Below are 10,145 nucleotides of genomic sequence, written 5' to 3'. Positions count from 1 at the left end.
TTTGCCACACTACCTCTGCCAACTTTCATTAACGGGACGATACGGTAGGGCAAATCGCTTTCTTCTGCATCCGCCTCACCTAGATATAACCGTCAGTACTTCAGACTGGTAGAGAATATATCACGACTCGTCAATAAAAAGTAAATTTTTTATTGGAGTGTGTTTCGAGAACAGCATTCCTTACACAAAACTAGATGGCATATAGCATTAGCCTGTGTGATTAATGGCTTGTGGATAGCTGCACGATCATGGTTACCTGCATCATTCAATCCTTCACTTGACTGATGTTGACATATACCCCAATCGTCTCACCGAGGGCCTGTGTGTGTGTGTGCTGCAGCAATGTCGACCTGCGTTCCAAGCTGACGGTTCTGTGGAGGGCTCTCTTGTCACGTTCCGTCAGCTTCGGAGGTTTTCTGTTCGTTTCGCATCGGTTTCAGCACCAGTCCGTTTCCATATAGGGCCGCCGTAGCCGAGTGGTCAGCGCAAGTACACGTGCCTTGAGTAACCCGGGTTCAAGCCCATGACTGCTGAATACGGTGCTGTTTCTTGTATTCTCCCTACCTTGTAAACTCCTCTACCGTGTGGTAGTCCCAGAGTATAAACAGAAAATTTATTTATTATTTACAGATCCTGTCACCAATCGTTGATAAAGTTTTGCATGTACATGCCGACTTCTTATCGTTCCGCGATAAAAGTCTGTTAACTTAGTTGATCGCGACATGTTGCATTCATAATCATATTACGGTCTTCTTCAAGCCCTGCCATCATATTTATGGTTAATGAAACGTGGTTCTTCAGTAAGTGGTTGCTGCTGCTGCTGTTGTTGTTGTAGGGTAGGCTTTTAGGCCATATTGTGCTGTATATAATATGTCTGTAAATTGTGGTCGATTTGCTGGACGGAAATTCCGAGTTGCCGGGAGAAAAAACAACGCTACTCTTACTTGAGGCCGACTAACTCAGCCACATTGTGGAAAAAATGCACAAAAATTTCTTGCGTCGTTGACGGTATTCAAACTCAGGTCTTTTCCACTCGGTGGGGGGGGGGGGTGGTTATAAATATAACTACATAAAAAGTCAGAAACCCCTCCAGAGAGGGATTATGCGTGAACACTGACCTTTGACCGGGTAAAAAGAACACTTGACCTAGCGTTATCATGTATTCAGCAATACGATATGCCGCTATTTCTGTAGAACAGGTTGTGAGGCTTAAGTTTCGTACGTATATTTTATATTATTTTATTTTTCTCTTTATTTATTTAATTTTTTTTATTACTATAAAGGAGGGAGCGCTGTAACGTGTTTTTGTAATTTTGCCTGTAAATTCAAAAATGACCAATATTTAATTTTCGATACGTATCGAAGTTTGATATATGATTAGTACTCTACTTATTATGAAACCACCAATGTTGCCTGAAATATGTAATTGGTATTGGTGAAGGATCATGAAAATTAGCAGGATTCGAAATGAATTTTTTTTTTAAACGAAATGTTTCTTAATAAAATATCTTATTTGAAATTAATGATCACGTATGTACATGATATTACTGATCCATGTGATGAACAGGATTAACCGTCAGCTATTCTGGTGCTCTCCAGAACAGCCCATTCTAATCTTGAAATTCTGAAAACTGATCATTATTTATATCCGAGAATACAAGGGGTGGAGAGTGGTGACCCTCCATGTTTAAATTTCAGTTGATACCTTACTAATTGGTAAATGGAGTACTAAATCCATTGGTGCTCTACAACCGTGATATACATGTCAAAACAAAAGTTGCTGGGTCTTCGGTATCGTCATATGCAGTTATCAGCTATGATTGAAACACATTATTTCCTACAATATTTAATTAATTTTTCTATAAAATTTAATCCATTGTCTGTTCGTGGTGTTTTCGATAATGAATCCTGATAAATTTCTGAGAAAGAAAAGGGTATGTTATAATATGGATGTTTACTTGAAGAACATTTTTTTTTAGTGTAAACAGGACATTATTATGGAAAAAAAAAAAAAAAAAAGATGTTGGAAGGGAGGGAATCCTTTTTTTTTTCTTTTTTTTTTTGTTGAGTCCAGCCTCTGGTTATGTTGCATTTTACTAAGTAATTTATTTGTATTATTCAGCTAGTTTTAAAGCCAGATTAATTCATTGAGGTTTATTTCTTGCAGGATAGTATTTAATATTTGTTTTTTCATTTCTGCATTTTTAATTACTGTGCTGATGGAAGTTGAAATTTGCAAGGCATCAGATCAACAACTGTTATAATTGGAGATTTTAACTTCCCAGATATTGATTGGAACTTTAGCATTAGCATTAGTAGAGGCATGTGATGCAAGAAAGCGAGCTTATGCAGCATCAGCCAAAAAAAAAAAAAAACCCACTTCCACTTCACCACTCTGTTCGTTCAAAATACCTGTCCAGCTGAGCCTTAAACTTATTTAGGCTATCAACCTCCACCACAAGGGATGGGAGTCTGTTCCACCAACCAACCACCCGCTGGCTAAAGGCAAATTTCTGCACGTCTATCCTACCTCTGTCTTTCCTTAATTTGAATTTATGCCCTCTCAGGTGATTTTTCTGAGCTAGAGGAAGAATCCCATCAGCATTGAGCATGCTTAAACCATTCAAGGCTTTATACACCTCTATCAGATCACCTAGCTGGTGCCTAGTCTCCAGACACTGTAATTTGCAAAACTTAAGCCTTTCTTCGTAAGAGCACCCCTTTGTTCCATTCACTAATCTTGTTGCCCTTCTCTGTACTCGTTCCAGCAGCTCTACATCCGCCGACCGGGCTAGCCGAGTGGGTAAAGTACCTGCCCGGCAACCCAAAAGGTCGCGCGTTCGATTCCCGCATCGGGCTTGGATCAAAGTACTGCAAAAACCTTGGGAGGTGCAATATGGCCACAGAAGCCGATGCGCCAACAACTACCAAATCAAAAAAAAAAAAAAAAAAAAAGCTCTACATCCTTCTTGAAATGAGGCCTCCAGACCTGTATACAGTACTCTAGGTGTGGCCTGACCATTGTCTTGTACAATGGAATAATCACCTCCTTATCCCTGCTGGAAAAATTCCTGTATATCATTGACAATACTCCATGAGCTACTCTTGCCGCCTGTCTGCACTGCTCAGAGAACTTCATATCTGCCTGCACAACCACCCCCAAGTCCCTTTCATTCTCTACCACTTTCAGTGTAGTACCACAGAGTTGATACGTTGCTCTGGGGTTGCTGTTTCCCATGTGTAGTACTTTACATTTGTCAATGTTAAACTTCATTTGCCACCTCTCAGCCCATCTGCTCAACCTTTCCAGATCCTGTTGCAGCAGCATAGTGTCAGTAGTGTCCTTGACAACCCTGCCAACCTTTGTATCATCTGCAAACTTGGACATTAAGCTTGATATACCATCATCAATATCACCCCAAGTCCCTTTCATTCTCTACCACTTTCAGTGTAGTACCACAGAGTTGATACGTTGCTCTGGGGTTGCTGTTTCCCATGTGTAGTACTTTACATTTGTCAATGTTAAACTTCATTTGCCACCTCTCAGCCCATCTGCTCAACCTTTCCAGATCCTGTTGCAGCAGCATAGTGTCAGTAGTGTCCTTGACAACCCTGCCAACCTTTGTATCATCTGCAAACTTGGACATTAAGCTTGATATACCATCATCAATATCATTTATAGATACAGAAAACAATAATGGACCCAACACTGAGCCCTGAGGGACTCCACTAATAACATTAGTCCACGATGAGCAGTGTCCATTAATTACCACTCTCTGTCTTCTCCCCCTCAACCACCCCTTTATCCATAGCAGCAATTTGCCTCCAATGTCACACTGCTCCAATTTGTGTAGCAGTCTTCCATGTGCAACAGTATCAAAAGCCTTTCTAAGACCTTTCTAAACTTCAAAAGCCTTTCTAAACTTGTGGGTTGCACACCAGCAAGATTTTGTGGATTTATTGGATGATTGTTTTCTACAGCAGCATGTTCGAGAGGCAACCAGAGGGAGTGACACTCTTGATCTGATAAGGAACCAATAGGTGGGATTGACTGAAAGTCTGATGCAGTTACAATTCAGACACAGCATGGGTTTGGGGAAAGTCTGACCAATTTGATTGGACACTACAATGCAGTCACAAAGGAACTGGATGCAAAATATAATTTTGATATCATATACTTGGATTTTAGGAAGGCTATTGATACTGTTGCACATGGAAGACTACTGTATAAATTTGAGCCATATGGCATTAAGGACAAATTGCTGCTATGGATAAAGGGATGGTTGAGTGGGAGAAGACAAGAGTGGTAATCAGTGGGCACTCTTTTTTGTGGACTGATTTTATCAGAGGAGACCCAGAGGGTGCAGTGTTGGGTCCATTGTTGTTTTCCTTATTAATTAATGACATTGATGAAGGTACATAGAAGCCACATAACCCCAGGGGCTCACATCTGGTGAGTATGGGCTTGGCACACCCAGGGAGCTGGATATCATCATTCTTCTATTTCTTGGTGATTCCTTTCTCTTTATCTCTCAGGATAACTTGGAAACTTTTTTTTGACTGGTGCAGCATAAGCCTCAGGCTTCCTGGCACCATATGGCTAATAATAATAAATAATAATCTTGTAATAACTGACAGTAAAGTGGAGGAGAAATTGTTGAAGATAAATATAAGAAAGGCAGATGGAATCTATCCAGTTATATTAAAGGAGGCAGCAAAGGAAGTAAGCAAACCCTTAGCCATAATTATGAGAGCTTCCTTGGACTGAGGGGAGGTATCCATGGACTGGAAATGTGCAAATGTGACCCCAATCCACAAAGGAGGATCAAAGGCACACACAGGTAATTACAGACCTGTTAGTTTAACTTCTGTTCCAGGGAAATTAATGGAGGCACTAGTTAAAGAAGATTGCAGGTTCATTGTTTTCTTGCATCATGTGCCAATGCTAACATCAGGTTTAATGTCTAAGTTTGTAGACAATATGAAGGTTGGCAGGATTGTTAATGACACTAATGATAGTATGCTACTGCAACAGGATCTAAAAAAATTGACAGATGGGCTGAGAGGTGGCAACTGAAATTTAGCATTGACGAATGTAAATAACTGCATATGAGTAGCAGTAACCCCAGAGTGACATATCAACAGTGTGGTACTACACTCAGGGTAGTGCAGAATGAAAGAGACCTGGGGTAATTGTGCAGTCAGATATGAAGTTTTCTGAGCAGTGCAGACAGTGTGCAAGAGTAGCTCATGGTGTTTTGTCAATGATATACGGGAATTTTTCTTGCAGGGAAGGGGTGATTTATCCTCTTGCATAAGGCAATGGTTAGGCCACACCTTGAGTACTTTATACAGGTCTGGAGGCCTCACTTTAGAAAGGATGTAGAGCTGTTGGAACGAGTACAGAGAAGGGCAATGAAATTGGTAAATGGAACAAAGGGTTGCTCTTAGGAAGATAGGCTTAAGCTCGGCAAATTGCAATGTTTGGACACTAGACACCTCCAAGGGAATCTGATTGGGGTGTATAAGGCCTTGAATGGTTTGAGCAAGCTTGATGCCAATGGGGTTCTTCCACTTGCACAGATTAATCACTTGAGGGGACATAAAGACAATTTGCCTTTAGCCAGCACATGGTCGATTGCTGGAAAAACCTCTGTGTGTTGTTGTTGTTGTGGAAGCTGAAATAAATTCAAGGTAGTACTGGACAAACATTTGGAGCTAATGGATGGGTGAAATAGGAAGGGTTTTTTTTTTTTTTTTTTTGGCTGATACTATATAAGCTTGCCTTCTTGTATCATATGCCTCTACTAATGCTAGTGCTAACTGACAATAAACCACTGCCAGATAATTGTATTTTACCTATAATATTTCCTCTTCCTCTTGAGATGGTTTGAGCAAACCATAAAATATGCAGTTTTGTTTATTATTATTATTAGCCATATGGTGCAAGGAAGCCTGAGGCTTATGCTGCACCAGCCAAAAAAAAAAAAAAAATTCCCATGTTACCCTGAGAGAGAGAGAGTCAGAAGTAGAAGGGAATCACCAAGAAGGCAAGAAAAAGAAGAATGATGATTTCCAGCTCAGGACCCTGGGTTTGCCAATCCCATACTCACCAGATGTGAGCCCCTGAGGCAAATTATGAAAATAATCAACTTGTAATTAAAAGATAAGACGTTGACCCTTGAAATATTAAATAAATTTCTAATGGTGAAGTTGTTAATTTTTACTGGGGGGCATGTGCAGAACTCACTAACCAAAATTACTCCTGAGGTATTTGTAATTAATGGTTTTTGTGTGCAATTTTTTTGCTAAAAAACCTTAATATTTTCAGTTAAGTTAACAGATGACACCTGTGGAGAAATTCATAAGTGTTTGGATTATTGATACAACAGGACATGCTTGACTCTATTTAATGGAGAGTTTAGTGAGTTAAGTGAATAATGTACTACAAAGGGTACTAGGAAAGTTTTGCAATATGACGCAACAATGAATCACAAGAAGCTGCTTGTTGCTGCATGTTGAGACAGGTTCATACGTGCATAGTAGCCGCCGCGCCAAGTCGATGGGCTCAGTTATTCATTAGTAGTGAGAGTGTAAAGTGCTTGCGATGGCATCGTGGTCACGAAATGAGATAAGGACAGTTTTGCGGTATAATTTCGTGCGTGGTTTAACCATAGACCAGTGCTTAGAAGAAATGACTCTTGCACTAGATGATGATTGTCCACATCGTACAACGATATTCAGGTGGTATAGAGAATTCCAAAGGGGAAATTTCACTCTGGAGGATTCTGAGAGGCCGGGAAGGCCACGAACGTCAGTTACGGAGGAAAACGTTACTGCTGTGAGGAAAATGCTTGACGAAAACAGGCGAGTGACCTACCAACAGATAGAGGATACTTTGGGCCTAAATGCACCAGCAATTCGTTCGATTCTGCAAGATCATTTGCACGTGAAGAAACTTTGTTCTCTCTGGGTGCCGCATCAACTGACTGAAGAGCAGATGACATGACGTGTGACTTGGTGCCGGAAGATGTTAAAAAAGTTTGATAAGGGACAATCTCGGTATGTGAACAACATCGTGACAGGTGACAAGACTTGGCTGTACTATTACGATCTGCCGACCAAGGCTCAAAACAAAGTTTGGGTCTTTGATGATGACGACACACCCGTAATTGTCAGACAATCCCGATCTGTAAAGAAGAAAATGATAGCTGTATTTTTCAAATCGAGTGGAATGTGTCGTTTTGGACACGCAGAGGACAGTCACAGCTAAGTGGTATACTGAACAATGCCTGCCTAAAGTCATTGGATCTATGAAGAACCTGCGGCCAAAGTCAAGAATGGACACCTGGTACCTCCATCACGATAATGCTCCAGCTAACCGCGCCAAAGCCTGCACCGAATATTTGACCACGACAGGACTGAAACTTCTCGAGCACCCTCCCTACAGTCCAGACCTTGCTCCCTGCGACTTTGCACTGTTCCCGCATGTGAAAATGAAGCTAAAAGGGAGGCGGTTTTCCAGTAATGAGGACCTTCTACGGGCTTGGGACAACGAGTGTGCTTTACTCCCTAGTGAAACTTGGCAGAACTGGTTTAAAGATTGGTTTCGGAGGATGGAGAGGTGTGTTGAATGTAGAGGAAATTACTTTGAAAAAAATAAATAAACAAAGCTGTATTTCAAAACTTTCCTAGTACCCTTTGTATATATAGCGGTGAATCCTATGACTAGACTCTTTTCTAGGAGGTCAAAATAGTAGTAGTAATGTGAAATAATGGAAGAAAGCAAGCTTAAATAGAATCAGCCAAATAAAAAAAAATGTACACAGTTCACCCATCCATACCCTACCCTCCAAGAATTTATCTATTTCTTCCTTGAATTTATTCAACCCATCCACTTCCACAATACAGATGGAAACCTGTTCCAACAATTGACCACATGCTGGTTGAAAGCAATCTTCTGCTCATCTCTCCTGCAATCACCCTTCCTTAACTTGAATTTGTGTCACTCTTGTGTAGTCTCAGCAAGTTAAGAATGCCATTAACATCCAGCTTATTCAATCCGTTCAAGGCTTTAAACACTTCAATCAGATCTCCCTGCTGGTGCCTAGTTCTGAGGCACAGCAATTTGCAGAACTGAAGCCTTTCTAGTTAAGAGCACCCTTTTGTTCCCTTCACCAGTCTTTTTGCCCTTCTCTGCACCCATTCCAGCAGATCTACATCTTTGCTAAAGTGAGGCTTCTAGACCTGTATACACTGTTAAGATGTGGCCTAACCATGGTCTTATACAAAGGGATAGTCACCTCATCTCTGCTAGCAAAGTTTCTATATACCATTGACAAAATAGTTTGAGCTGTCCTGGCAGTATTGAAATTCTCTGAGCAGTCTTGTCTGCACTGCTCAGAGAATTTCATGTCTGACTGCACAATTATCCCCCAGGTCTTTTTAATTCTTCACTATCCTGAGTGTACACAGCTGATAAGTTACTCTGGGGGTTACTGCTACCCATGCGCAGTACCTTACATTTGTCAATATTAAACTGCCACTGTCATTTCTCAACCGATCGACCCAGTTTTTCTAGATCTTGTTGCAGTAGTTCACCCAGATGGCTGTTGTTAACCACCTTGCCAACCTTTATAGCATCCGCAAATTTTGACATTAAGCCTGATATACCTACATTAATATCATCGATAAATATTAAAAACAACAATGGGCCTAGCACTGAACCCTTGGAAACTCCCCTAATAACATTAGTGCATGAAGAGCAGTGCCCATTTATAAATACTCTTTTGACTTCTTCCACTTAACTATCCCTTTATCCATAACAGTAACTTGCCTTTAATGCAGGCAGAGGCTCTAGTTAAGCTATTGGGCTGTGTATTACCCCAAGCTAGCAGTTTTCCAACCCACTGCCTTGATAGAATCAGCAAATATTCTTGCACCCCTTCTATTCAAGTGTGTTCCATCCCTGTAAAAAAAAAGTCTCTCCAGTTAACAAGGATAAACCACAATGAGAAAAGTTCTACCCTATGAGTCTTGCACAGTCTCTCCAGGGTCAAATTGATTGATAAGGCACTCAACTTATACTTCCCACTATCATGTCTGGGTAGAATTGCAGACACTTTCAAATTCAATCCTAACTTACGAATTTTTTACCAACATTGCCCTGTACTTGTTAAGTAAGTCTTCAGATCTTCTACCCTTAATATCATTAGTGCCAACATGTACAACAATAGCACCTTTTGTGCCCTTAAAAGGTGTTATCTCCTCAACATCATCTACTTTTGCCACTGGCAGACATACCTCGGTCCTAATCCACTTATCGTTCTTGTGTAACACATTTCCTGTTTCCCTGACAATAGTCACTGACAATAACCACTCTTTTGGGATGAGTACATTCTGCCTTGGAGATTGCTGCTGTGTTGTCTGATGCACAAGTGTGATTTTTTATTTTTTTTTTTTTGGTTATTTTTTTTTTTTTTTTTAGGAGCATTAGCAACTAAGGCCATATTGCTCCGGGATATGCGGTGGTCATTCCCTGACCTTTCCGCATCTTCTGTATTTGGTGGTGACGGGCTTGAACCCCGATCTAATCAAGAAGCGTGTGCTACGCACTGCTGCTCCTTCCCACCTGGCTACGGAGGCGCCGCACAAGTGTGAGCTCTGGCATTGAGTTGGGTAGCTGAGAGCTTGATGGGTTCCTCATTTTAATTCCTTCAAAGGCACCTACCCTACTTTTCAAACTTTCATAAATGCTCATCACAGTGCACCTAATTTCGGCTAATTTTTTCACACTCCCTGTGCTTAATTTCTTCACACTCCCTGCACGTACTACACATGACTGTAAATAAGTTAATTCGGTATAAATGAGGCATAATATTAATAAATATAGCAGTATAGTGTTACAGTAGTTATTATAGTTTGTGAATATAATAAATGTTTGTGAATATAAATGAAATACATATGGTGAAAGACTCAACTACCTTGAATTGGATATTACTCAAATGATACGTTGTTCTTGAATTACTGCTGTCCAAGTTCAGCACTTTACATTTATCTATGTTATACATCAGTGCCATTTTTCATTATTCATCTGCTGGTTTATCTATACCTCCTAGAAGAAGCATACCCTCATCGATGTAGCC

General features: G+C 40.5%; 1 protein-coding gene across 1 annotated transcript in view; it reads left to right on the top strand.

The window, feature by feature from the left end:
- Nucleotides 1-1,199: 1,199 nt before the first annotated feature.
- The window catches only part of LOC150076672 (uncharacterized), a 49,859-nt gene continuing 40,913 nt past the window's right edge, over nt 1,200-10,145 (top strand). Inside the window, exon 1 of the mRNA XM_090386857.1 lies at nt 1,200-1,218. The gene's annotated coding sequence lies outside the window, so the exon portion shown is untranslated. The remainder of the gene's footprint in view (nt 1,219-10,145) is intronic.

The sequence above is a fragment of the Mastigoproctus giganteus genome, chromosome 12 (assembly GCF_048544385.1).
Source record: "Mastigoproctus giganteus isolate SK-2022 chromosome 12, ASM4854438v1, whole genome shotgun sequence".
Taxonomy (NCBI): Eukaryota; Metazoa; Arthropoda; class Arachnida; order Uropygi; family Thelyphonidae; genus Mastigoproctus; species Mastigoproctus giganteus.
Note: the sequence above shows the minus strand (reverse complement) of the source record. Positions and strands in the feature narration are given on the sequence as shown.